The sequence below is a fragment of the Humulus lupulus genome, chromosome 1 (genome assembly GCF_963169125.1).
Source record: "Humulus lupulus chromosome 1, drHumLupu1.1, whole genome shotgun sequence".
Classification (NCBI taxonomy): Eukaryota; Viridiplantae; Streptophyta; class Magnoliopsida; order Rosales; family Cannabaceae; genus Humulus; species Humulus lupulus.
The window spans coordinates 37,461,956-37,486,151 of record NC_084793.1 but is presented as its reverse complement, the minus strand read 5'-3'; the positions used below and the strand labels follow the sequence as shown (position 1 = coordinate 37,486,151).

At 34.7% G+C, this 24,196-nt stretch overlaps 1 non-coding gene across 1 annotated transcript; it reads left to right on the top strand.

Annotated features, from left to right (window-relative positions):
- Positions 1 to 2,880: 2,880 nt before the first annotated feature.
- Positions 2,881 to 2,987, top strand: LOC133813603 (small nucleolar RNA R71). The gene has a single exon (XR_009884612.1). It is a non-coding gene; the product is annotated as a small nucleolar RNA R71 (small nucleolar RNA).
- Positions 2,988 to 24,196: the final 21,209 nt, after the last annotated feature.

The window sequence follows — 24,196 nt, the reverse complement described above, 5'->3', positions numbered from 1 at the left end:
TTAAATTCCTCTCTTATGGGTTAGCCCATTTGCGAAGGCCCATTTGCTTTGCATTATTAGATTGGGTCCAATTTAAACGAAAAAAAATTAATAAAGCAAAGGTTTAAATTCCTATCTTATGGGTCCAAATGGATGTTAGGGGGCCTCAGTAGTGGGTACGATATACTGAACCCAGCCTTCCTCCATGAAAGATTCAATTGTTAAGGCCCATTTACCCGAGTTGGACTTAATTGTAATGGGGTACATTTTATAGATAGATGGACATAATATACAATAGTGCAATAGGCTAAGTTGTAACCTCTACTTGTTTTGTTTGTCTTGGTTTTTCAACTTTTCTCTTTGGGGAAACAGAAAGACACATGGAGCAGGAACCAAGAATATCTGAAAGACTAAATGGCCAAGGTAGAGGCCAAGGCAGAGGCCGAGGAAAGGGAAGGGGGCGAGGAAGAGGAGTAGCCACCACCCCCATGTATGAAGAAATTCCAGCAGCCTCAGGAGTGCCAGAAGCACCCAATGTAGTGGAAGAGCCAGCAGCTGCTGCTACTCGAATAAATTTGGAAAGAGAAAATGCTCGTCTTAGGGCAGAGCTAAGGAGAAGGGAAGAAGAGTTCCAAATAAACCCAGGGCAACAACAACAAGTGGCGCAACAAGTCATTCCTCTAATACAATTACTACAGTTGGCAGAACCTCGCTACGAGGTAGTGTATGAACACTTTAGAAAGCAACAACCACTGAACTTTGACGGTGGATCTGACCCAATAAAAGCAGAAGAATGGCTTCGATTAGTGGAGTCCATTCTAGAACATATGCGGCTGGGAAAAGAAGATCGAGTCTCATGCGCTTTAAGCTTGCTAAAAAAAGACGCACGCATCTGGTGGGATATAGTGAAGCAGACTAGAGATGTGAACGTTATGACTTAGGATGAGTTTATCCAAGTGTTCAACAAGAAGTACTACAGTCCTGCGATTCTAGCCACAAGGGTGGACGAATTCATTGTGCTTACTCAAGGGAATTCAACTGTGTGTGCCACAACTGTGTGCTTACTCAAGGGTGGACTCGGAGATTAATTGAATATGATCTATGGGTGAAAAAAGTTCAACTTTGGTTTCATTTAAGGGTATAGGCTCTACCAAAGAATTCACATCATCATTAGAGTCAACAACATGCAAGTTTATACCAAAGTATTTTTCACAAAAATCAAGTAAGTCATTTCCATCCTCTTCACAAATACTATCTATCATGTTAACTTCATGTATTTCCTCACACTCAACAGATTTAGCAACATTAAAAACATTCAATTCAACAGTCATATTTCCAAAAGATAATTTCAAAACACCATTACGACAATTTATGATTGCATTAGATGTAGCTAAGAATGGTCTACCTAAAATGATAGGAATTTGAGCATGCATATTTTCCACAGGTTGAGTATCAAGAACAATGAAGTCAACAGGAAAATAAAATTTATCAACTTTTATCAAAACATCCTCTATAATGCCTCTAGGAATTTTTACAGAACGATCGGCTAATTGAAGAGTTATAGAGGTAGGTTTTAGCTCACCAAGACCAAGTTGCTTATAAACAGAATAAGGCAATAAATTTACACTTGCACCCAAATCAAGTAAAGCTTTGTTAATAAAATGATCACCAATAATGCATGAAATTGTGGGACACCCAGGATCTTTGTATTTAACAAGACTCTTATATTGAATAATGGAACTAGCTTGTTCAGTTAAAAATGCATTTTTAGGAACATTAGTGTTTCTTTTAACAGTACAAAGATCCTTTAAAAATTTAGAGTAGGCAGGAATTTGTTTAATGGCATCTAAGAAAGGGATATTGATACTAACTTGTTTAAAAACTTCTAAGATGTCATTATATTGGCTGCCTTTTTTAATTGGAAGTAATCTTTGTGGGAATGGGGCTTTTGGAATAAAAGGATGGATTGGAATTTCTTTGTTTGATGAGTCATTGAGAATAGAACTAGAAGGCTGACTTTTTTCTTTTTCTTTTTCGTTTTCAACCTCGGGTATGTAATCGGGTTTGACAATTTTCTTTCCAGACCTAAGAGTTGAAATTGATTTGACTTCTCCATTATGACTAGACTTTCCTATCTCATATTGACCTTTTGGATTAGGGATAGGTTGACTAGGGAATGTTCCTTTTTCTCTATCAGCTAAAGCAGTGGCGAGTTGTCCTACTTGTGTCTCGAGTTTGGTAATAGATTGAGATTGATTTTGTAGGATTTGTTGGGTGGATTGCATAAATTGTTGTAAAGTATCTTCTAAGGAATGTTTTCTTTGTTGCGGATATGGTTGAATTTGTGGGGCATGAGCTTGGTTTTGTGTGTTGTATTGATGCCCTTGATTCATTTGGGGTTGGTTTTGTCTCCATGAAAAGTTCGGATGGTTTCTCCAATTTGGATTGTAGGTGGGTGAAAATGGGCTATCATTTGGTTTCCCATAAGTATGAAGTGCATTGGCCTCCTCAGAAAAGGCTTCTTGGTAGGAAGGGCATGATTGGGCATTATGGCAAGGACTAGAACATATAGAACAAACATCTTTTCTAGGTTGAATTGGAGAGTTTATAGTTTGGCTTATGGCTAAAGCTTCTACTTTTCTCGCTAATTTATCTAAGGATGTTCTTAAGTCTAATTCTTCTTTTACTTCATACCTTCCTCCTCTTTTTGGTGAATTAGTTGACCTAGACCTAGGATCAAAATAATTCCATTGTTGTGAATTGACAGATAAATCTTCAAGGGCGTCCCACGCCTCTTGTCCTTGAAATTTTAAAAATTTTCCAGTATGCATAGATTGAATCATTTGACGATTAGAGGGAGTCAAACCATCATAAAAATATTTTACAAGTCTCCATTTTTCAAAACCATGATGATGACATTTTAATAATAAATCTTTAAATCTTTCCCAACATTCATAAAACTCTTCATTATCTTTTTGAAAAAACTCAGAGATTTCTCTCCTTAGACTATCAGTTTTAGACATAGGAAAAAATTTCAGTAAGAATTTATTATAAAGTTGATCCCATGTAGTTATAGACCCCGTGGGAAGGGAATTTAACCAAGCTTTTGATTTGTCTTTTAATGAAAAAGGGAACAATCTTAGTTTGACCGACTCATCAGAAAAATTTTGAAATTTAAATGTTGAGCAAATTTCTAAGAAATCTTTGACATGCATGTAAGGATCCTCTCTATCTAACCCATAAAAAGATGGCAATAATTGAATGATTGCGGGTTTAAGCTCAAAATGAGTAGCAGAAGTAGTAGGTAAAACAATGCATGAAGGAGCATTAGATGAAATAGGTGCAAAATATTCAAGCAAAGTTTTTTCAGGCACAACATTTTCATCAACAGGATTAGCAATAGGTTCCATGATGCTCAAATTTTTACTAACACTTTCAATTTCAAACAAAGATAAACGTCTTTTTACTAATCGTTTTTTAGAGTTACGTTCCCAATGATGCATACAATTTTCACAAACAAGGCAACAATGATAATCTCAAACAAGCAATTTTCTGATGTGGAAGATCAGTTAAAACCGCAACCACAGAGCATACTTAGAATTTTTAGAGATTTCACAACAATATAATTCTTATGGTTTACTTGTCCCCAGGCCTATTTGATTCCACTTACTCGTGCACTACTAACAACTCCCCGAGGTTAATTAGTAGAGGCGGATGGGAATTTTGGTCAAATTTCCTTTAAGCAAGAATTGCTTATGGTGAAAGGACAAGATTTAGGTTTCTTTTTTTCTCTTTTTTTTTCAAGTATTTTTCACAATATTACGCTAAAATATTAAAGAAGACAAAGAAAAATAAGGCAAAAATTAAATAAGACTAAAATTTAAGCAAGAGTAGGGAGGCATAACATGCCATCAACCATAACAAAATTAAGGTAAAAACTAGGAGGCACAAGTGCCATCAACTTAAACATAAGATAGAGGACTAGGAGGCAAAAATTGCCATCAACTAGCTAGGAGGCAAAATTGTCATCAACTAGTAATTTGCGGAATTTAAATAAAATAAAAATACAACAAAATAAATAAAGAAAATTACACAAAGGTTAGGAGGCACAAGTGCCGTCAACTAACAAAGATATAAAAGAAATAAAATTACAACAAAATTAGGAGGCACAAGTGCCATCGACTATAAAAATTTAAAAGGATAGATAGGAGGCACAAGTGCCGTCACTAAAAAAAGAAACAATAAATATAAATATAAGTATATATTTTTTTTTATGGGTGGTTGAACCGTCCCAAATTTCTTTTTATCTTTTTTTTTTTTTTAGATTTTATAGATATATATTTTTTAGTTTTTTTTTTTTTAGTGTAACAAAAATTAAAATAACTAGTAGAAGAATTTACTAACCTTGAGATAAATTCGTTTCTTTTCTCTTGCAACTCCCCGGCAACGGCGCCAAAAACTTGATGGACCCAAAACGGGTATGTTTAAAAATTTATATATCGCAAGCGCACGAATCGTCCATATAGAATAGTGATCGTAAGCAAGGATGTCGAACCCAAAGGAGTTGTCTAAAATCGAAAATGAAACTATTTTAAATCAAAAGTAATAAATTCTAACCTAGTTCCAAAGATTGATAAGTTTTAATATTATGAACATAAAATAAAAGATTGAAAAATAAAGCTATTTAAGATAATGAAAATAAACCAATAATGAGTTGAAAATAAGTGTTAAAAGAAAAGATTATTAAGATACTAGAATCCACAAAATGTAAGTTTAATAATATTTATTAGTATATTGATTCCCAAGTGTTAGTGATAGTTAAAATAATTTAAACTATCCTTTTTCAAAAAGATTTATAATTTTAAACACAAATTTCTTATAAAAAGATAGGATTTTTCTTCACTTTTCAAAATTATAATTTCAAAGCATTTAGTGTAAATCAATCTAATGAAATAACAAATAAATCAATGAACATTATTTATAAGGCAAAACATAATATTTTTGTTCTAAGCATGGATGTGTACAATTTAATGACACATCTTACACAAAGAATATTATGTTTATGCACTAATGAAGTACAAAGTGTAAATATGTTCTAACAATCTAAAATACAAGATATTTAAGATGAAAGAAATATATGAAGAAGAAAAATCCATAGACTTTGTTGCATTACAAGGGAAATCAACATACAACATAAATATTACTTAGTTACAAGTTGCTTCATCATGATCTTAATAATCTTATGAAAAAGATTAGAAGCACATAACTAGAGTAGAAATTACAAAATAAAAGACATACATACTTGCAAAATGCTCTTGAAAAACCCAAATGGAAGAGATAATGGTAGAGAGAAAATGAGAGAAAAAGATGGTAACCAAAAACATTAAGCACCCTCAAATGGTCTTGAAAGTCCATATTTATAGCCAAAATGAGTTTCTTAAAATAATCAATTTAAATTAATTAAATTGATTAGATTAATTAAATAAAATAAATATGGTATGTAGAGGTAAATTATAGGGTGTAATGATGATGTTGTGGTGAAAATGTGTAGACAAAAGGTAAAAAGTTGGCATTTTTGTCATAGGGGACACATGGTACATTTGGGCAATTTTAAGGGCTCAAGAAGTGGCTGATGGCAGGTGAATTCGGCTGGGCTTTGGGGCTGGGCCGAAGATGGTGCATGGCTGGCGTTGGAGGAGGCAAGAGCTTCATTGATGCAGCTGGGCCTTGAAGGAAATGGGCCTTGGACTTGGCTTTATGCATGTGTGGTTGGCCGAATGGAAGAGCTGGGCAATTGATTATGCTAGGCATTGGAGGCAAGTGCATATGAGGATATGTTGGGTGACAGCTGGCGTTGGAGGAGGCTGATGGCTTGCTTGGAGGTGGTGGTGAGATTTTAGTGTGGGCTTGGGCCTTGGGCCAGGCTTGGAGTCTTCAAAAACATCACTTTTTCTTTCTTGTCTTACAAAACTAACATTTTTTTCTTCTCTTTTCAAGAGCATTAAAATGCAACAAATTACCTACACAAAATAATATAAATTAAGTCATGATAAAATATTTTCAATTTATAAAATAAACCAAATTAATTATTTGAAAATATTAATTACAACTTAATTTAATTTAACATTTAGTTTCAATAAAATACACAATTTTTTTACTTCCCTAAACACAACAACTTAAATAATTAACTACAATAATTTACAACAAAATAACTATAAAAACACACAAAAATATATAAAATCAAAATAAACTTAATAAATTCAAAATTACTTAAAAACTTAATAAATCAATTAAAAACTCAAGAACTAACCAACAATTAGCATATAAAATATGGTAAAATAACTCTAATTTGTAGAGTTATCAATACAACTGTAGGAGCTTTTAGACAAGGGTTTCATCCGATTGAGCCATTCACCTTGGGGAGCACCAGTGCTTTTTGTCAAAAAGAAGGACGGGAGTATGAGGATGTGCATCGACTATCGAGAACTGAATAAAGCAATGATCAAGAACAAATACCCTTTACCTTGGATAGACGATATATTTGATCAACTACAAGGATCTACGGTATTCTCGAAGATAGATTTGCGATCAGGGTATCATCAATTAAGAGTACGAGAAGAAGATATCCCAAAGACGAATTTTCGAACCTGACATGGACACTACGAGTTTTTGGTGATATTTTTTGGCTTAATGAACACACCAGCAACGTTCATAGATCTTATGAATCGAGTATTTAAGGACTATCTGGATAAGTTCATGGTGATGTTTATAGATGACATATTGATCTACTCAAGGACGAAAGCTGAGCACGAAGAGCACCTGCGACTGACGTTAGGACGACTCAAAAGTCATCAGTTAAATTAATTCTCATTTGATCTTCCTCTTTCTCTCTCTCTCTCTCAAATGAATTGGCTACTGGTTTTTTCATTTTTTCTTTCCCTTGTATTCTAATACTTTGTTGTGAGAAAGAAAAGAAGAAAATCTTACGATGTTTCATATGTCAGTGAAACTTTTCATGGTTGCGGAATATAAGTCAGAAATAAATCTAGAATTCGATTTGTTGCAGATTGTTGGGTAGGCATTTTGAGATGGTAGATGAGATTGTTACCTATATCAAGAAACTCCATTGACATTCTAAAAACCAACCACCGAGTAAGTTTTTGAAACTTCTATTTTCTTTATTTCTATTGTCATATTTAAGAAGATATTGGAATATGTTGATTCTATTTTTTAATTCATTTTGTTATAATCTGTTGTGAGATTCTTGTTTTTGCAGCTGGGTAAATTGCTACCATGGCCATTACTTCAAGCCTTTTCACTTCACTTCTTTGTGGTATGTCTTCCTTTGTTTTTACTTGATTGATTTTTTTTTTGAATTTTTGATGGTTTAAATTGTTCTTGAGATATAGATTTCATTTATAAAACTAGATGGTTTAGTGTATCAATTAGCATGATGTTTAATATCGTGTTTAAAAAATATGTTATATTTAATCTTTTTATGGCAAGGGGGACTAAGAAGTTTCAAGAAATCTTTTTGTTGTTGGTCTAATAAATATGCTCATGCTTGCTGATTTTTGTTGATTTTGATGTTTGTGGTTATTTTTTATTTAAGATATATATTGGTTTCTTTAACTTTTATTGTGCTTGAATGCATTTTTAATTGAAATCAGAAGTAATTAACTAGCCATTGATTCTCTTGGTCTTCTAAAGTAGCATCTTTCTGATTATAATGTAATGTTATGATCTAAGAGTCTTTGCTGGCTTCATGGAGAATACTATCATTTATTATTCGTTTATAGAATGCTTTTGACAATAAATTTATTGATGTGGAAGAAATTGATTGCTTTTGGGTGCATAATATAAATTACAAATGACTTAGACACTTAGCTATGCTTATTTCTTTATGTTTTGCAGGTGCACTGGTGGCTGTGGGGTTTGATGGTGGCAGGGCTTGGAAAGGCGAGGTGTAGGCTCGATGGTACGTATCTCTTCTAAATCTCTCTCTCTCTCTCTCTTTTCTCTTCTGATTTTGTTTTCCCTCATAGAGAGGAAGGATCCTATGCCATTTGTTCTGATCAATTTCAGGTGATTCAATTGTATAAAGTTGTTTCTGTTGTTTTTCTGTTTTGGGAGAGCCTTGTTTTCTGTTATGTTATTGGTCTCTAGTGTCCTAGTTCATCTTTGACCTATTTCTGAGTATGGCATTTTGATTGCTGTTTGATAATGGTATTTTGGATCATAATATGTCTTGCCAAACGTTTTATTATAGTTTTTTCATTAAAAAAATATGATTTATTAAGTATTAATTTCAATTCTATGTGTCCATGTTTCAACGTGAAATTTACTTTGCAGTTGATGTTTGAGTTATTTGATTCTCTTTTAATGTGTGCAGATGGAGTTTTTTGACCTCATATGGAATGTCCATCAATTTATTTGATTTTCATGTTTTTTTTGTTAAAGAGTCTTGATTGATTTTTTTTCTTTTTCTTTCTGAATATTATTTTCATGAAATTATGACTGTTTGATTGAGTTGACTTTTACTTTTATAGTTGTCCCGATGTCGATATTTTTACTTTAGTTTTAAACATTTCATGGAGAGAAACTAACTTAGAAATTTTAAATTCGAATGAGTTCTGATAACTTGGGATATGTTGTTAGTTTTATTTGGATTTTAAATTTTATTTGCATAAACTGAGATGGGGAATTGTGGTCTGAATATGAGCTGTGTGCAAATTGGTGTTTGTGTATATTGATTGTGTTCAAATTGGGTATTAATTATGATTTGCATAAATTGATTTGAATCAATGGTCCAACTGTATTTTATTTCTTTTATTCTGAGTTTTACTTTTTACTTTTTTATTTTATTTTGAATTTTAAGGTTATTTGTGTTCAATTTGTTAGCATATAAATGGTGTCCATTTCTACATGTGTTGATGCTGATGTAGGTTTGGCTTTTGTTATCATTATGATTTGTATACTGATTCTAGAATTTTGTTTTATGTAAAGGTGTTTGATTGGTAAACATGGTTTTCTAAGATATTAAGATCCGATTGGTTTCATTTGTCTATGTAATTTCAGGTTTATGGTATCCATTTCATGTAGATTACATGAAAAGTTTATGTATTTGTGATATAGATAAACCTTATTTGTGGAAGAGTAGCTCATGTTTTTTGACAAGAGCATCTAAATAAGACTGGTTAACCAAAACCAGTACATATCAAGTAGATCTGCAACTAGTTTTGTTTTCTGTTTTGTATTCCTCTACATTATTAGTATTTTTGTTATTTTATATACTCAAATGACTATAGTACAATTAAAATGGATTATGTTTTAATCTTTCAAGTGTAAATAGAATTATTGATCACATGTGCTGATGCTTTTAACCTTTGAAAAATGACACTACTAAATTTCTTTTTATTTAAGTCTTTTAACTCTAAAGCTAAAATGTTAGCTACAAAGGGGATACCTCCCAAAGACTAGGAGCCTAAGACAATTGGCATCCAATTATATATCTGAATGCTTTGTCTATGCTTTGTGCATTTGCATTGGTACTATTCTATTATGCAATGTCCTATCTGATATTTGAATTTGATGAGTATGGCTTTGTTTTTCCATGAAATAAAGTTAGTATTTGATTCCCTAATGCGCAACAAATAAATCATGGTGATTAAGTTGTGAAATCCTCCCCCCTCATCCTTTTCTATAAGTTTTTTTCATATGATATTTTAAATATAGTATTTTTTTTCTTGTTAAGTAGAAGCGAGCGACTAAAACTTCCATTATTGATTAAGGATAAATTCTGTTTAAGCCATGTTATCACAATAGTGAAAGAAATGAAATGAGAATTTAAAATTTTCATGTTTCTTAAATTTGTTATTCTATTTTATTACTTCTCTTTTTGCCTGAAATACTCAATTAATCATTGCCTTTTGGCCCAACTATATATCTCAAATTTCTCAACATGGTATGTATTTATCTCATTTTTTTTATAAGTTGGTCAAATTGTTTGATATAGGATAGGAGAGCAAGAACAAAATTTAGACACTAGCAAATGATAAAGTTTGATATTGTTCAGATAATGAAAAAGAGATATCTGAAATTTTGAGAAGTAATTGTTATATATATACATTCACATTTCTTTTGAGTCTTCTCTGTGGAGCCTATTCTTTCTGAAGTTTTGTTATTCCTGTTTCTGCTCTAATGTTGTTCTATTTGTTGTCAGCTTTATTCTCTCTTATGTTTTATAGGGGTGTTGTTATGGGAAGTTTATGGTCTGTTACTTATCATTTTTTTTGTAGTTTTCACCATGTTTCTCTTGGCCCTAATGCTATGAAATTAGGAATATATTTGCGACAAAGACTATTGCATTTAATCAAGTATGACTTTTTTTTTTCTAAACAAGAAAAAAAAAATCATTGTTGAAAACCAATCCCTTCCCTTTTGCAGGGACAATACTGTTGTGCTGGTTCAAGAACTTATGTCCTTGAGCGTGTGTATGACGGGTTTGTTGAAAAAGCGAAGGCATGTGCAATGAAACGCGTTGTTGGCGATCCATTCAAGGCGGGCATTGAACAAGGCCCACAGGTAAATCAGTAGCCATTCTGTTTTATTGCAATCTTTATGAGATTATTTGGTTTTTCACTAGCTTTTAGCTCTATGTTACTACTCATTTGAACACTATAGGAAGCCCGGGTTGCATTTTGATTTTTGGATTCAGAACAAATGTTCAATTGTCACAGACCACTTTTAAGGTTTTCCATTAATCAACTAGATGTATGTTCTATTATTGATTAATGCTCTATTAATGTTTCAGATTGACCCAGAACAATTTAACAAGGTCCTGAGTTACATAAGATCTGGAAAAGAAAGTGGAGCTAAGTTGGAAACTGGAGGAGACAAAATTGGCTGAAGGGGTTACTATATTCCACAATATTTTTTTGTTAGGATCTAGTTGCTTTAAATTTATATTTTGTTTAAGGAAGATTTTTGAGTGATGGTCTTTATAATGTGTTTTTTATAAATGCTTTAGTGATTCTTGTAAAGCATTGGATTGGTAGCTAATTGCAAGAGGTACGTTCTATTCGATATTTTTTTTTATTTTCAATCTTTTATAATTTTGAATAGAATTTGTATAACTTTAGTGGAGTTTGAATATCTTAGATATTCATCCGTAGTGAAGTAGGTTCTGGGAATTCTGTGTTCTGCGGTGATAACGGAAGGTTGAAAACTTGCATGTCTTAGTGAAGTAGGTTTTGAGAATTCTGTGAGCTGTGGTGATATATGGATGAAAACTTGTGTGCTGTTTGAATTGTTGGTGTTGATTAGCTTATGGAAACTAGGTCTGCAAGATTTTGAGAAACCTTTAATTGTCCAGTAGTGAAATCTACAATAAAAATGGCAAATTCATTGCTCTTGTTATTTGGAACTTTATATTTGATCTAATTCTAGTTCATGTGTCTATGCTATTGGGTTTTCTTTATAAATTAGTTGTTGTATTGTATATATATATATATATATATGTTTGGTTGGTGTATCATTTGCATTTTCATTTCATAATCATAAAGTGTTTGAGCTAGCTTTTCTAATGAGTATTTTACCAAGCATAATTCTTTAATCTTTCATGCCTATGTGCTGTAGTTAGTGTAATTGCATGGCCATCTTATAAAGTCGTAATGAGGTTATTAAATTTCTTTCTTTTTGTACTATTTTAGTTTACTATTAACTCTAAGGAATTAATTATTTAAACTCTTGTGTAGCTAAGCAAATCAACCTCACAACAAAGGCAAGTGCATAATGGACTGGATGATGAATTGGAGGGTGGAGCAAGCTTCATGGTTTACTTTTTGTGTATCTTGTTATGTTTCTGATTTTTACTTTTGAAGCAAAAGATGTGCAAGACTATAGAATTTCATTATGTATGCTTTCAAACTCAAGTTAGAACTAAAAACTTTTGAAGTGGACAGTGTCATGGTTTGAAGTAGCTTGTCTTCAAATGTAAAAATACTCATAGTTTATCATATATATTGAATACTTTAAATTTTTTGATCTATTTAATATTACACGTGTGATCAATTGTGATTTTTTTAATCAATATACAACAATAAAATCTTTTTACAACGATTAAAAATGCATACTACAAAATAACAAAACGTTAAAACTGGGAGAATTTACAATAATTATGGTTGTTTTGTATAATATATTATAACTAGAACAAAAAGTTTAGATTTATATAATAGAATGAACTAAAAACGTTATAAAATGATCAAATATAACAATTTTCATAACAGTTGGAAAGTGTTATGCATAAAGTATAAGATTAAACTCCAAATTTATAACCAAATACTCTAACTAAATGTTATTATTTGAATATTATAGCAACTAAAAATATGTTATTGAATAGTTTAAGATAACATCGAACATAACATTCAAATTCTGTTATAGAAAAGACAAGACTTTTAATAACATGGGCTATGTTAGCGTTTTCAGAAGCGTTATCAATACTCCCGGTTAGCAGTTTTTAAGTATTATGAATACTGTTTTTTCTTGTAGTGAATCAACTTATCCTTTATGGTCTGGAAACTCTCTTCACATTTTTCAGTCCATGCAAACTTCTGATGTTTGCGGGTTAAGTTGGTTAATGGTGTGGCGATCTTCGAGAAACCCTCGACAAACTTCCTATAGCAACCCGCTAATCCTAAGAAGCTTCAAACTTCTGAGGCATTCTTTGGCTGGGGCCAGTCTCTAATGGGTTCGATCTTTGATGGGTCTACTGCTATTCCATTCTTGGACACTATATGCCCTAGGAAAGTTACCTGTTCCAGCCAAAACTTAGATTTAGAGAACTTTGGGTATAACTGATGTTCTTGTAGTCTTTTCAGAGTCAACCTCAAATGCTCCTCGTGCTCATCCTTGGTCTTCGAGTAAATAAGGATATCATCTATGAACACTACCACAAACTTGTCCAAGAAATCCTTAAATACCCTGTTCATCATATCCATAAGTGCTGCTGGGGCGTTCATGAGTCCAAAAGACATCACTAAGAATTCATAGTGCCCATAGCGAGTTCTAAAAGCCATTTTCGGAATGTCTCCCTCTTTCACTTTCAATAGATGGTACCCGGATCGCAGATCAATCTTCAAGAATACTGTTGCCCCTTGAAGTTGATCAAAAAAAGGTCGTCTATCCTACGCAAAGGATGTTTATTCTTAATGGTGACCTTATTGAGTTCTCAGTAATCAATGCACATTCTCATACTCCTGTCCTTCTTTTTCACAAATAGGCTGGTGCTCCCCATGGCGAATGGCTAGGTCTTATGAACCCCTTATCCAACAACTCCTATAGCTGGTTCTTAAGTTCCTTTAACTCCACGGGCACCATTTGATAGGGTGCTTTAGAGATCAGTGTTGTTTTTGATGCAAGCACAATTACTAACTCAATTTCTCTGTCTGGGGGTAGTCCTGGTAATTCCTCGAGAAACACCTCCGGGAACTCATAAACAATATGTACATTTTCTTGTTTTGCTTTGACCCCTTGGATTTATCCACCACACTAGCCAGAATCGTCGAACAATCATGTTACATCATATTTCGTGCTTCCAGTGCAGATATTATGGGTGTCTGAAAACTCGTTACTTCTCCTCTAAAGGAAAAGACCTCTCCTTCTTTTGGCATGAACTCTACAGTGTTCTTCCGAAAATCTATTGTAGCCCCATGTTTGGATGACCAATCCATGCCAAGTATGACATCATAATCTGGTATACTCAGTTCTATTAGGTCTGTTGGACATTCCCTACCCTCTACCATTACAGGTGTTGACGATAACCACTTATTTAACAACATCATATCTCCTGATGGCAACATTGTACTAAAGTTATGCTCAAACAATTTATAAGGTATACTCAGTTTATCAATCACATTCATAGAAACATAAGAATGAGTCGCTCCAGAATCAATAAGGACTCTACACATCGTACCAGATATAGGGAGCTGATATGTTACTACGGTGTTGTTGTTGGCTGCTTCATTCTGAGTTAAGGCAAAAACCCTTGATGGCACCAGATTGATGTTATTATTATGTCCTGCCTTCTATTGTGGGCAATTCTTCCTCAAATGTCCTGGCACCAGTCTATAGGTGCTGGCCTGGCATTCTCCCGGGTGTATTTCGAGAATTTAGGACAGATGGGATGCTCTACTCGGTTGCCTTGATGATTTCCACGGTTCTGGTCATTGAAGCGATTGTTGCGATTGCTGTGGTTCTGAGTGTTGTGATTGTTGTTATTCATGGCCAGAGGGGTAGGTCTATTATCAGTGCCACTATTCTGCCCTTCATTAGCCTTTCTTTTGTTGCCCTTGTTTCGGTAGTTCTCTCTTCTGGCAGCATTATCCTTCCATATCCGTTCTTCCAAATATTCGGCTTCAAGTGCTCTATCAAGTAATTCTGCATAACTGACCACTTCAGCACTGGTCATCTTAACATCCCTAGCGATCATCGACTTGAGTCCCCTTACGAACCTTTGGACTCACAAAGTTTCTGTTGGCACCACTTCAGGAGCAAATTTAGCCAGCCTATCGAAATTCTGTGCATAATCAGTGACAAATAGGTTTCCTTGTACCATAGTTACAAACTCTTTAACCTTGGTTGCTAGCACGGCCGCACTGTAATACTTCTTACTAAAAGCCTGGATGAATTCTGCCTAAGTCATGGTATTCAGGTCACGAGTCTGTTTAATTACATCCCACCAAATTCGTGCATCCATCTTAAGTAAATAAACTCCACAGGAGACTCTTTGGCGATCATTCAACTCCCTATGATCGAAAATAGCTGTTGAGTCTAGTTTTTATCATGTTTTGGTGATGTTTTTAGTAGTCTTTTATTTCGTTTTTCTTTCATTTAGTGCAGATTTATGCTTTGTTTGTCTGTCTTTGTGAAAATCAGGAAGAATTGAGCACGTGGAAGAAAATGTCAAAGAAAGGGAAGAAATAACCAAGTTTTTCATCATTTTTCGAGAAAGAATGGTCCTCAACATAATTTGGAAGTGTTGGTGAATTTTTGGGATGAAAACTTGAAGAATTGAGAAATCCCTTAAGAGCCACGGCATGAGCAAAGTGGAGCCGCGGCTAGGTGGGAAACAGAACCATTGTTTTTAAGGAAATCCTCGGGCCGCGGCATGGCTGAATAATGCCGCGACATGAAGAGGACCTTTTGCCCAGAAAATTGGACACGGGCCGCGGCATAGTGTATGTAAAGCCGCGGCCCGCCTCTTTAAAATTTGAGTCCTAGGTTTTAATATGGCGAAAAAGGAGAAGAGAAAAAATACGTACGGATGAGGGAGAAGTTTTGGTTTTGAAGGCTGAAGACTTAGAGTATTTCTACATGTTTTTCTTCTTCTTCCTGATGTTATCTTTAATTTTTGTTGTGATTAGCATTATGACTATGAACTAATTTTCTGTTTAGGATGTTTAATTGAATCACTTGAATCCCTGTTATGAACTAATGCAATTTTAATATTCTTCTTCTTCAATTCCATATAACCTGTTTTTATAGATTGATTATTGATTGGCCATCTATAGTCATATACATATGTTTTTAAGTCAAAGTCTGAGAAGTGAGATTTAATTATGTTGTGGTTATATTGGACATAATTCTAATTTAGAACGAAAGTATCTGAATTAATTGTGTAACTGTTATTAAGTTGTCGAGATTAATGCTACCTTTGTGGTTCAATTTACCATAGAAATATAGGAAATTGTCACCTAGGTTGAGTTTATAATTCATAGTATGATTATAGGCTGCTGTATCAACTTGTTAATTGAATTAGGTAAAAAGAAGAAGAATTCACACTTTGCATTAGGGAATAATAGGGAGGATAGTTGATGAGATTGAATATCCTAATTGTTTCTTCAGTGATTAAATTAAAAGTTTTACTATTAGTGGTTATTCTATTTAATTTTCAATTATTGTTTCTGCACTTTATAGGTTCTTTTGCTGCACTTACAAAAATCAAGAATTTCAATTCATCAAATAGAACAAGAAATTAATTGACTGGTAATTGATAAATCAGTCCTTGAGGACGATACTTGGTTTTACCATTTTATTACGAATTGCGACTGTGTGCACTTGCATAGCAAAAAAATATCGCAACAATAGCCTCAACCGATCTTAACCAATCCTCAGCCACTATTGGATCATCTTTCCCTTCAAAGGTTGGTGGGGCTTACTTTCTGAAACATTCATACACTGGCTCGAACTCGTAAGTTGCAGGTAGTGGTGTAGGTGGTGGTATTGGCGGCTGAGGTTGTGCCACTTGGTACTTGAGGTACTTAGGGTGTTTGGGGCATTTGCGGTGCTTGCCTAGCTTGTGCCAGTTCCTCATCTCTCAACCTAAACTATTCTCTTAACCTTGTTACCTCTGCGGCCAGGTCCACAGATGGTGCTGCTGGAGCTGTAGGTTGAACTGAGGGCATTTCTACGTCAGGGGTTGTCGTGGTTTCAGACCTTGTGGAGACACCCTGTCCTCTGCCTCTTCCTCTTCCCTTGCCTCCTCTTCCTCTAGTCGACATTATGAGATTCTAAGGCAATCAAAGGAAGATCATAAGGAAGGAACATTGCTTAATGGTTTGATAGATATTTGCAAAATCATACATTCAAACTACATCACTTAGAGTTTGCAAGAGGAAACATATTAAACCATAGCATTCAAAATGTTCCAAATTATTCCAAAAATTTAAACAATCCCAAATAGTGTTTAATGACCAAACAAAAATCCCTTAAGGTCTTAGAAAATATCCCATTTTATTTATTAGCACCCCATGTAACGATTACGCAATAGACTCTAGTCCTCAACGGTGGACTCGTCCCCTGAGCTGTAATCAAAGACGTTTTCTGGGATGTGAAAGTAGCCGGGAGCGCTCACCATTATCTCTATCCTAGCGGTCAGACGTGGTATAGCTCGAATTACTTCCTCAATTGCCAAGTCTCCTTCCACATCGTGTACCATCTCCAAACGCTCCTATATTTCTTTATCATCTGTCTTCACTAACACCAGCTCCAGACGACTAAAATTGTAATTTTCCAGAAGATCGCGAATTACGTACTCCATGGTACTAAACTCCAGGTCATCTTGCTCAACGTCATTCCATGCTCCAACCAACTGTAGAAGGGCCTCCAAGTACATCGACAGTGTTTCCCTCAAAACCCAATATTGCTCTATGGGCCATAGCAAGGCTCCTCTTTTGTTCATGATCCCCTGGATGTGATCACAAACCACCTTTGTTGTTTTCAAAACCGTTATTTTCCAATCGTAGGGATCCACTTCAAGCTGGACCTTGGGTATTGCGTGGATCTCCTTGAGTAGTTGTTTCTTAGTAGTTTTCAAAACAGGAGGCATCTTACTATACTGCAGTTTACGAAACTATAAAATTAAATAAAACAGAAACAAGTAATAGCACATAAACAAATACTTACGATGCGGTGAGGTGAGATTTTCACGTCATTAGCGTGTATGGGGAGGGTCCTTGGAAACATGGTCAACCTATCTCTGATACCATTTGTTAAATGCCCTAATCTAGTTCTTTATAAAACATTCGCATACTCATGAATTTATAGGAGAAAAACCACTTATTATAAAATCCCAGTGGGGCCTTACTAAAACATGCAAGTTGAGCCCAATAGTTTAAAAATAAAAATAATAGTTTTCATGCAAAGTTCTTAAAATAACCAAAGTTCAAGTCCCACTGATAAGTTTAGAATGTTAAAATAAACATAACACTATTTTAGACAAATGGCGTTTTAAACTGATCATTTCTCGTCCATAGGATGCCCCCACGCCATACACACCATGACGATAGAATTCCCCACATCACCACGTGTGCCATAGAGAAACCTATTTGCTACCTGGAAGGGAAAGTAAGAGGGTGAGCTAAAAGCCCAGTAAGGAAGTACAAACAGCACACAAGTAAATCACAACAAATCATATTCATACATCTTCATACTTCATAGCACCATTATCGTAATAGCATCATTATCGTAAACATAAACATAATCATCACAACATTGGCATCATATGCAAAGTCATCATCATTATAACATCATAACATAAACATCGTATCCTTGTGAACATGGCCCGCTAACTTGTCCATGCCACCTCTTGAAGTAAACAGGATCTCTGGTCCTTGAATAACCTCGGTGCGTCCGTCCTTGGAGTTACGTCTTCTTATCCTTTATAACTTAGGTTACGTCTTCATATCCTTAGCAACCCCTTTTTGATGTGTCGCGTTCATCGTGCTAACATCCATTCATATCATTCAACATTCAAAATGACATACAATTCAGTCACATCATCATAATAAAGCATCTCATAATTCATAGCGCAAAGTATCATTAATCATAACATTCTCATTCATACAAACGATCTTACCATTCACAACATTAATAAACAAAAATTATATCTAACTTCCTTACCTCAGGTCCAAGCAAAGCAAAATGACAACTTCACAACGAGCCTATACCATAACCAAAATAACATCCCTTATCATCACATAAGCTCCATTTTCCCCATTCATATAGCCCATGTGTGCATGTGAAAACTACTCACAACATCTAAACAAGGCATATTTACACATAAGGTCATAAAAGAATAATGCAAATTCTATCTATATTACATGCATGGTCTCTCTATAAAAACTATATGGTTGCATAATAGGCATATTTTTTAATGTAAAAGTGAAATTGCATGCGACATGCATACATGGGAACCTTGTTAAAAAGCGGCGTTAAAAATGATAATTCCTACGCGCTTACTTCTATCGTTTTGAAAATCATGAAATTGTAACATGCTTTGATTACCATTGTTTGCCCTTTTAAAATTACTAGGTTGATTAAATCTCTCAAGACATTATTTTTTTTCAAAAAATAATTCATTTAATCATTTAAAATATAATAACTCCATTACTTACTTTTAAATTCCATAAAATAACTAAGACTAAATTTTTTGAAAAATACCCATTAATTTAACAATGTTTATTTAGAAAATAACATTATAATCCAATTAACAAATTTAATGTGAGAAAAAGTATAATTTTTAGATGTGAAAAAATACATTTTTACTTGTATTATTTTTAAGACTAAATTTTTAAATATAATTAATTCACAAATGATAATTCAATAACTCTTTTAAAAATATTTTTATAAACATTCAGCCATTATTTGATTTATTTAAAGATTCACAAATAAATTAAATTCACCATTTTTCTTAATTAAAATAAAGGAAAAATCATAACTATTAAAATGAACACTCATGTTATATTTTAAATACCATTTTTAATATTTCCATAGTTTGGGGTATGAATTTATGTCAGCATACACATCAAATTTCTTTTATTAAAAAATACAACTTCATATTTTTATTTTTACAAAAATTCCAGCAACCAATTATACCATTAAAATCACCATTTTTATTTTTAAAAATTCATATTTTCATCAAAATATAAAAAAAAATCTGTAGGTAATTATTTGCACAAAATATCATCTCAAGGCACTTTAAAATCCCCCATTAACTTCTTAAATCATCAAAACAACTTGTAAAATTTACTTAAGCATTCAAAAACATTTTTCTCATTATTTTGACACCTTTCATACACAAAAATCAGCAAGTACCATAATCATGAAATTCATTCTTTTCATCATATTTCACAAAATTCATACATATTTATTTAACAATATTCCAACACAAACCCTAGCATATTTCTACACCCTTTTTAATTATTTTAATGTTACCATTAGCATACAAGAATTCATCAACCACCTTGAAACATATTCACAAATAATCATCTTTGATCTTGTCTTAAATATACTCTTGATATATTACTATCATGCAAGAATTCCAAAGAAACAAAACCAACATATATCCATTTAAAATCTTACAACAACCTATCATGTTTTCTAAAATTTAAATTGAAATAAAACATAAAATAAAAAAAAACCATCATGCTTTGAAAATCACCCTTAGGCCAAAATCCCCATAGCCCAATATAATCAAATCCTTTCATGTTATTTAAAAAAAATACTCATCATCATTTTCTTATAGATCACAATTTAAAACCCTTGCATGCTTTTACATAAAATCTTTAAGCCAAAACATACCCATCATCAAATCATAGAAAAGCTTTAAACAACATATCATCAACACCACATTTCAATAATCAACTCAATACACATACTATGAATATACATATAAATATTACAACCATAAGAATCAAACCAAAACAACATGAATACCCATGCCACGCCTAGGTCTATTCCCCCATGCATCATTATAAAAAATAATATAATCATCAATTCACGAATCCAAGAAACATCATAACATTAGGGTTAGAGATCCATTACCTCTCTTGATTGTAAAATCAAGAACACCCAAAGTGAGCAAAACTCAAACTATATCACCCCTTTGTTCAAGCCTAGGATTTTCGAAAACCAACATGAGGAGAAGGAGAAAACAAAGAAAATCAAACTTTAGCCAGGAATACTAGAATCAATAGAAGAGAAATTAATAAGCATAAACCAAAAAAAAAACATACCCTAGAATTTTATCTCCCTTCTCCTTCTTCTTCCTTTCTTTCTTCTTCTCCTTCTCTCTCTAGCACACATCTCTCTCTCTCTCTCTCTCTTCTTCTCTCTAATTTCGGCAGCCACAAAGAACATAATGCTCTCTATTTTCTCTCTTCCCTCATAATATCCCAATAAAGACAAATGGTAAGTTCCCCTTATTATTTATTCTAATTAAGCCTAAAATCAATTATAATAAAAGTATTTAACTAATAGAGAATGTCAACAAATCCCCTTACCCAAAATGGTTTTAGTCACCCAAAGTGTGTAGAAAATTCTACACATGTGCACCAGGCAACCATGCACATGCACACACTCAACAGCTAGGGTGCATCACTACCTACCATCACCTTAGTGCATTCAACCAAAACTCAAATAATCACATTTTTAAATAAAATAAATAAATAACATTTAACAAATAAATTCACAAAATTATACCAAACAATTCAAACAAACAAACAAACAATTAAATAAAATAATTCACAACTCTTAACAATTAAATAAAATAAAACACAAAAATTTAATAACTAAAAAAAAAATATCTGGTGCCCTACATAATATTATGTTGATTTTTGGTTTTGATTTAGGGATTGATTGGAAGTGATTTTTGGTGAGTTTTGAGCTGAGGAAAATAGGGGTGTTGGGTTCGTGGGGTCAAGTCGCGGCTGTATTCTTAGGTGCTGCAACCTGAGAAAACCCCAGAGCCATGTTGAGGCTCTGTCTAGCTAGCGGCTGCGACCCTCAAGGCCAAGTCGCGTCCCGCCCCTGGCACCCAGATAGGGGGGCTTTCTGTCTGGGAGGGGCGCTACGGGCCTTGGGGGAAAGTTGTGGCCCGCCTGGTTCATTTTGGCCAGGTTTGGTTTTAAGCGCGGATTTTCAAACATTAAGGCTCGGGATCGAATCTACTACTCGGTTTTGTAGAGTTCGAGGTCCCAAGGGCTAGGACTTTATCTTGGAAATTTTATTACTCATTTTTTATGGAATTTCATATTTGGTTATGATTAGGTGACCGCTAAGGGCTCAACGCCAGGATCGTGCTCAAGGGTCGTTCTTAATTTATTTTACGCTCAAGCATGAGGTAAGAAAACTGCACCTATTATGTGATATACATGATTATTGATGAAACATGCTTTTGTGCTCTATATATGGATATCTTTTGCATTATGAATGCTTGGTTGTATTGTTACTTGAGAGAGGCACTGACTTATCAGTCAGAAATGACAATAGTGCTGAGTGTTGGTCGTGAAGCTCTGGCATCAGTTAGGAACGACAATAGTGTTGAGCACTAGTCGTATGGCATTGACTTATGAGTCAAGAGTGGCAATAGCACAGCAAGCGCTGGTAGATATGATTAGATATAATCATCAGAGCATTATACGCTCATCCTACCCTATGGTCAAAGAAAACTAAAGCGCTTGACTAGTCTATGGCTAGTTACTCAAAGCAGGATGACTTCACCATCATCTATTATGGGCACAGGACCCCAGGATGGCTCCACAGTCAATAATTCAGAGCATAGGACCCCAGGATGATTCCACAATCACTTATTAATACTTATATACATGCAATCATTTATTAATACTTATATGAATACAGTAATAAGTTGTCTTGCTGAGCCTTGGCTCACGGGTGGCAACATGTACATATGCGGAGAACTTAGGTGGCGACATGTACATATGCGGTCGCTTGACCACCACGACCAAGGTGTTTCACGAGAACTAGGGTTTAACCCTTTTTTTGCTGCTTAGGTCGGCAGATTGTAACTTTTGAATTGTAATGACCATTTTGGACTGTAAATAACTTTGTAAGCACTATTATGGGATCCCATGTACCACTTAATGTTTTTAATAAAATATCCTTTCCTTTTGACCGAAATTTTAACCGTTGACATTAATAACACTTAGGTGCATGTTTATGGCCTAATGACTCGTTTAGCGAGTTACACACTATTTAAAATACACAGTGTGACGGTCTTGGTTATCCCGCACGTTACAATTTGGTATCAGAGCGTGCCAACGTTGAGGGTTCCTGTAGACTTGCTGGGCATGTACACTCGCCACTGAAGACAAGCTTGACTCTTAGTTCGGTAACTATTTATGTGGTTATGTATTTAACTGCTTAAATAGGATATAAATGCTTTACCTGTATGCATGAGATACACTAATAGGGCCTGGCCCTTGGCTCCTGTATGATGAGCAAGAACATGCTTATTAGCACTGATATTGCTAGAACATGATTATTAGCATCGTTTATAACATGTTAACTGTTATGTTTATGAATCGACATGCTTATTAGCATGACTGTTGAACGTGGATGAATTTTTGCTTGATCTTGGACCATGAGGCGGCAAGATGTTTAGTTATCACTACCTAACTGGCCGCAATGATTATTGCAGAAAGGTATAAGTTGAAAGTATGCTTCTAAGGCAGATAGAATCATCAGCTGGCCAGGAAGATCAGGGCTAGAATGATAGACAGGGTTAGGATAATGACCAGGGTCAGACCCTTCAACCAGCCCTTGAAAACTAGTAGCAGTTGCTTATTTATTTGCAAGCCAGGGTATTGAGGTAGGAAGAAGGAATCCGCCTCCTGAGAAAACAACAGGTTTCTGCAGGGAACATCTTGCCAGAGGCACCACCTGTGACAGTGCCATTAGTTGAGCAGCAGCCAGAGGCTAGGAATAAATGGGAACCTCTTTATGAAAGGTTCAGGAAATAGCACCCTCTAGTTTTTTAGGGTAGTGCAGATCCATCCAAGGTCGAGCAGTGGATGAGCATGGTTACCACCATCCTAGACTTTATGAGGGTGTCTGGTAATGAGGGGGTGGTTTGTGCCACATATATGTTTCAAGAGGATGCCCGAATTTGGTGGGAAGTGGTATCCTAGACCAAAAATGTCAATGCCCTGAGTTGGGAAGAGTTTCATACTTTGTTTAATGAAAAGTACTATAATGATGCTATCAGGGCTGCAAAAGTTGAAGAGTTCAACAAACTATTTTTGGGGAGTATGCCAGTGACTGAATATGCTTTAAAGTTTGACAGATCGGCAAAATTTGCAGGGGAACTGGTGCCCACTGATTGGATCATAAGGGAGAGGTTTCTCCAGGGGCCCTAGGATAGCTCATGATGTTAGTATTACCACTGTGTCAGGAATGACTACTTATGCACAGGTGGTTGAGAAGGCGCTTATAGCTGACAGTGCAGAGAACAAGATCTGGCGTGATAACGCGGCCAGGAGAGACATTAGAAGGGTAGGGCCTCCATTTATGATTTTAGGTAGGGGCGGAGGCCCCAATGATTAGAAAAAGAAGGCTCTTGATGCATTCCCAGATCCAAGCCTTGATAGGAGACCATGTGGTATTACAATGGGCTGCCAGGGTGGCAATGCCGGTTGGAGGACTTTTCCTGGGTGCCCTAGATGCAAGAGGCATCATTTAGGGGAGTTCCGAGCAAGAGCCTGCTTTTTATGCGGGGTAGTGGGACACTTGAGGAAAGATTTCCTGAGGGAAAGAAAGGAAGAGTCAAGAAAGGCGGACATCTCGGCCCCAGCTCGAGTGTTCGCGTTGACTCAGGCAGAAGCTGAGGCTTGTCCCTCAATAGTTACAGGTAAACTTTTTA